This window comes from Lycium ferocissimum, unplaced genomic scaffold (assembly GCF_029784015.1).
Source record: "Lycium ferocissimum isolate CSIRO_LF1 unplaced genomic scaffold, AGI_CSIRO_Lferr_CH_V1 ctg8090, whole genome shotgun sequence".
In the NCBI taxonomy this organism is placed as follows: Eukaryota; Viridiplantae; Streptophyta; class Magnoliopsida; order Solanales; family Solanaceae; genus Lycium; species Lycium ferocissimum.
The window spans coordinates 8,296-14,184 of record NW_026727087.1 but is presented as its reverse complement, the minus strand read 5'-3'; the positions used below and the strand labels follow the sequence as shown (position 1 = coordinate 14,184).

The 5,889-nt window shown below is 33.1% G+C and overlaps 1 long non-coding RNA gene across 1 annotated transcript; it reads left to right on the top strand.

Annotated features, from left to right (window-relative positions):
* Window positions 1–710: 710 nt before the first annotated feature.
* Window positions 711–4,057, top strand: LOC132045820 (uncharacterized). Its single transcript, XR_009412531.1, has 2 exons — window positions 711–1,452; window positions 3,744–4,057. It is a non-coding gene; the product is annotated as an uncharacterized LOC132045820 (long non-coding RNA).
* Window positions 4,058–5,889: the final 1,832 nt, after the last annotated feature.

Sequence of the window (5,889 nt, the reverse complement as noted above, 5' to 3'; positions counted from 1 at the left end):
AGTCAAAGAAAAGTAAGGGAAACATTTTCACAAGTATTCTAGGTAAGGCATATGCACATACAATCTCCACTTAGTCTCAAGTCAATTTGAAGTTTTTCAAAGATCCAAGATGTAGTGCATCCTCCAAAATAACAGGAATCCATACGTCTTTATTGTTGACACCCAACTTTGGCCGTCCTTTTTTGTTTAATTAATTTCATTATGCTTCTCAATCGTGAGAATTCCCCAAAAATGAGTTTGGAATATTTTCACTAATTATTACGCTATTTTTCGAGATATATTTCTCTGAAGTTAAGGAATTATCGTTTCTTACAAATTACCAAAAAAAAAAACATCATATTTTATAATTATAAATGACTAAAAATCATTTTTTTTATAATTAAAATCACTCAAAAAAAATAATGTTGATATTCGTATATCAATATTGGCATTGGCATTTTTCCTTTAATCCTACTTATTACCGTATTAATTATCTTTTGCTCTATTTTTTAAACTAAATACGTATATTAAATTACTTGTATTGTAATTTATATAGGTGTATATTTTTGAGAATTAATTAGGACAAAGAAGCATATTTTAATTAATTGATAGAAGTAAAAAGAGATTAGGAATTAATTCATCTACCCATAATATTGGGCCAATTCCCTTTTCCTCATAAACCGAAATCTGTGGCCCAAAAAGACCCAACCCAAAACCCCATCGACCCAGCCCGCCGCCGCCACCCTTTACCCATCGGACCATCGGTTAAAGTTGATTTTGGCATCACTGACGCCGCCTCCCATCAACCCATGTCCCTTTCTCCCCTTTTCTTCAAGTAACAGTGCTTCGAACAGCTCGTCCAAGTCAAATTATCCCCCTAATCAAGAAGCATGCAAGGATCTTTGGGTTTCTAGGCCGATCTTCTAACAATCCATAGGATAAAGGCTCGTTTCAATCCGTTGGAGCCTAAAACCATGAAGAAACCACTAGATTCGGACCTCTAGCCTTCAAATCGCTCCGAAAAGGTGAAAATCTGTCACTTTTTTGTTCATCATTTCATTTTTTTTTTTTGAAATTTCAGAATTCTCCCTCCTTTTTATTCAAAATTCAAGGGCAAAATCCCCTGGAAGAAGCTGTGGAAACCCCCTCAGCGTTTGCCTATAAATACGGCCTTCCTGGGTTGTTTCAGATAGGTTTTGAGAAGGCTGGAAATTCCCTTTGAGATAGGCTCAAAATTTAAGAGAAAACTTTTATTTACTCTAAAAAGTTGAATTGGAAAATACCTTTCTTCTTCATAAGTCTTCATAACTAAAAATCCATAGTTCTTTCTAAGTTCTCAGAAAATCCTCTTTTTAACTCTATGTTCTTTTTGGCTGTATAATTTTGGTTGCTCTTGGCTAAGCAAAAAAACTAATTCGAGCGGATTCGGAGACTCGACGACGACAATAGCCTCAGTTCGCTGTCCCAGAGAAGGTAATCATATTCGTCTTCTCTTCATCTTTAATTTTGTAGAAATCCAAATGTAGTCGTTTTGTTGTTCTCAGCATTCTTTGGAGTTCACTTGTTCGAATCTGCCCATACTTTTATTTGTTATAGATAAACATGAGATAGTCATGGCAATCTATTAGCGTTTAAAGAAAATGATCGTTGAAATTGCTGAATACATGAATAGTAGTGTCGCTTGTCTAAAAATCTGTTGTGGCATCCCTTAAGGGACTGTTTTATCATGTAAAATCAAGCATGTAAAATGGCTAAAATATATCATAACGTCAAAACAAATCTCCTGATTCGTTGGTAGTTAATTCTAGTCTATACATATAGGTTCGAATAATCATTTTGTTTCCGTTAGTTTGAATCTGTCTACATCCCGTAATCTTCTTTTTACCATTAAGGTTGTAGCTATAGATGGCTTGAATCATGTTTTATCCTTCGTTCATGTCTTCAAAACCAGTTCTAGTATGGATCAATATTAAGATGTTTGTGTCAAATAGCTGTTTTCTACTTTCATTTGGACATGAGCATGAAACATTATTTGTTTGAGGGCATTGAAAGGTTAGCATTGTCCCTGTTTTAGTTAGCTTAAATAAAATGGTTGATAACATAGCCGCTGCTAATACGATTTCCTAAAGCTCTACTATAAAATTCATTTAGACCTTATGACTAAAAATATCATGTCGTGACTCCGTCAAGAAACCTATATGTGAATATATGATGCCTTATAACTGAAAAGAAAAAGGTTATTAAGTTCGATCAAATAAAAGGGTGATGTTTTGTTCGAGAGAAAAAGTTATTATTTTTAAGGAAAAGTTACTGTTTTGATATAAAAAGAAAGCTACTGTTTTTTTTTTTTTAAACTAAAAAGCTACTGTTTTTAACTCGAAAGGCTACTGTTTTCCGGTTAAAAGTTACTATTTTGGTTGGAACCAAGTAAACAGACATTCATGCTCATGGTGATTTACTAATAATGTGTACCGTGGGTTGTTATTTCCGCTGAGCGTATGCTTAATTAGTATTTAGAGAGCAATCGGCTTTATAAACTATGTGAAATAATGGAGTTGAGTTTGTTCAATTGAAAATAATAGCTTTAACTTGTTCTGGGAGGATGGTGGATGTAAAAATTCTTTATCTAAGCATGATTGATGAGTTAGAGTCCTGGGACCCTTTTATTTTTTTTGTCGTCCAATGTCTTTAGTTGAGGTACATCATTAGGATTTGATTTAAGTCCATAGAACTAATTTCTCAAGAGTTGTGGTTATAAGGTCTTCAAAAAAAAAAAGTGAACCTGTGGGAACAATCAAATGGCCTGTTTATAATTCTCCAGTTGAGTCTTTTATAAGCCATGATTGCATCATGTTAGACTTAAGACCCGAACATGTTTAAGTTGGATCGCCGCTTAAAAATGGGTGCATAAAACCATTTGAATCATGTTCCTCTTTTCTCTGCTAAACCGGTCGAGTTATGGTATCATTGTAGAACTAGTCTCGGGTACTTTTTCTTCCAAATCTCGAACGAAATGAGCAGGTATTAAAACAAGACTAGTTGTTCACGCGTTGAGTATTTCTTGAAGGAAGCAGTAGTTTGCTGTGCTACTTTGGAGGTTGTTGTGTGCGTGAAAATATGCTAATAAGGTTCTCTGCCCAACTTGCTTTTGTTTTGGCAAATACATACTTATAGTTTTTGGGTTTTAGAACTTGGAGCCACAAATGCTTTAAGAACTTGAAAGGATCTCTTTTCCTTTTGTGAAGTGTTTCTTTTTGTACTAGTTTGCTAATGGGATGATAAGTGTGTTGGCTTTTCTGATCACTCATATGGCATCATGGAAGTATTAGAGATTTGGGAAGCCGAACATAATTTATTTTGAACCTATTTTGAAGTACCATAGCCTAGCATAACAATTAACTCTCATTTATTCACTAAAATGTTTGGTTTGGTTAGAATTGTTTGAACTCATTTGGTTGCCTATAATGGTTCTGTAAGTAAGAGACGTGCTACACATAAAGGTGTGAAAATTGTTCAACTTTTAAATACTATAGAGCTTAGGTTCGGCGCATAATGAGCATAAGTTAGATCATGGTGTGTTTGCTTTATTTTGAGACGTTTACTTAAGTCGGGTTGATCTCTTTCCAAAGTTGGTTGAATATTTGGTGCTAAATCTAGTAAATTATTTGTTCTTGATGGCATGTTTTACTCATTAGATTTTGGCATTATTAAGATCAATTAAGGGTATCACTAATCCTTATCTTTATCCTGTTTTTTTTTATGAGGAACCTTGGGAGCATTAGGAGTTATGGCAACTCCGGATTCTGCCCATATCAGAGAGCAGCCAGCAGCAGATTTATTTGCTCGTGTCTAGCTGTCCCCTACTTTCGCGTCAAGAGTCTCCGTCCTCCTTCCTCTCTTCAAATTTTTACACCTTTGTATCGGCTTGTATAAATGTTTATATTCTTGACTAACATTCTTTGGTATGTTTGTAGTGTATTTGTTTTCTATTTGTGGGTGAACTAGTATGATAGTGAGTTTAAACGTTAGCAACTTTTCCCCTTTTCGGGTATTAATCTTGACTTAGCTAGTACTTAGAATAGTGATCGTCAATTGCTCTTTTTGCTTTTGTTTATGCACCCTGCAGGTTATAAACATTTTTTTAACTAAGGATTAAAAACTTAAAGACTTCTTTTTATTAAAAATTTAGTTTAACCCCAATAGATTATTTCAGAATATTACTCAGCAGAGAAGAGATTTCCAAATGAGGAATGTCATGTCTCGAGAGAAACAGAGGAGTAGATTTTTTTTTTATATATATATATAAGAAAAATGCAGATTTTTAGATCCCCAAAACACAGGCTTTAAAAGGTAAAAAATGCCTAATTTTTTATATATATCAAGTGCAGGAAGTTTTAGAGTTAAAACACACGCCTTTTAGGAGCTAAAACTCATTCTCTTATAAAACTTAGCTCCATTGCACCGGCTCAAATGATTTTCAAAACATAAGGTCGAATCATTTTCTTTAGAAATACTAATTTTGAGCAGCTCAATCTGCAAGTTTAATAAAAGAACTCTATACGAGGGCTCAAGTATGGTGGCCCAAGCTATTTTACAAGACTGCAAGGTACATACTCTATTTTGTTTATACATATACATATATATACTATCTTATTTTTTTTTTCATCCAATCATCTTTACGCTATGTGTGTACTTATATATATCACGGTACTTATACATATTATTATATTTTCCATGACTATCTCTAAAATTATACCTTTTATACTATTTTTACATATGATAAACATACTCCATGTATATTATATATACTGTCCTTATACAATAACCATATTTATACCTAATCTTAAAAAATACACATGTATTCTTTTGTAAACAATAGACATGCCTAGTACATATAATTTTACAACTCGTATTAATTACTCTCCTTTACAATGAGTATGCCTACATACTATTATTTTTAAAAACACGTACCATACATATACTACCTTATTTCCATTGTTTTTTTTTCTTGGTCGTCTTTACATTATGTGCATCTATATAGTACTATCACGTCATCAATAATTATTTTTTAGTTACCCATGAATACATATCACATATATATATATATATATATATATATGTCTTCTTATTCTATATTATACATACTATTCTTATATAAAATAAATGTCATACATATTTTGTCACGCATATATTAGCATTAACTACTTCCTTTATAAATATGCATTTACTCACATAGTTACAATTACTTCAAAACCATCCCTTTTTTTTATACAAATAGTTTTGAGAGAGTAGTTTCTTTCCCGCAATTCCTTAAATAGGTAATAATAAATAATCAAATAATCTCCTCTAGTGTTAATTAAGCTAAGTTTAAAGACTGTCTTCTTGGATAGGCTCTCATGGATGCTTAACACCTTCCCCTCGGGGTAAATAAAACCCTTACCTAGAATCTCACAGGTTTCAAAGACTAAAAAATGGAGTTTACTTTTTTATAAATGGTTTCCTAATATTTTCTAAAATTAGGTGGCGACTCTGAGAATTTTTCAAAACCATAGGAAACATAGCCTATAAGTTGTGAACTAGTTTTAATCCGTTGAAAATAGGGCATGACAGAATGGCGACTCCACTGGGGAACCAGACCTTAGGTTTTGACTTTAGTAGACTTAGTTTAAGAAGTAGATACTTGAGGGATGTTTGTTTATTTATTTATATTTTATCACCTGTTATTTATGAGTTGCTACATTGCTATATTTGAAAGGACGCAAGCCAAAGCTAAACTTGTGCTCCTTATTTGTTTGAGAAAACACTATTTGTTACTGCTTTCCTTATAATGTCATTGCACTTTCTATCGAGTCTTTGGCCGTACACTTACACACACTGTGGTTCACGCGAGGTGTTGTCTTACACGCCTCC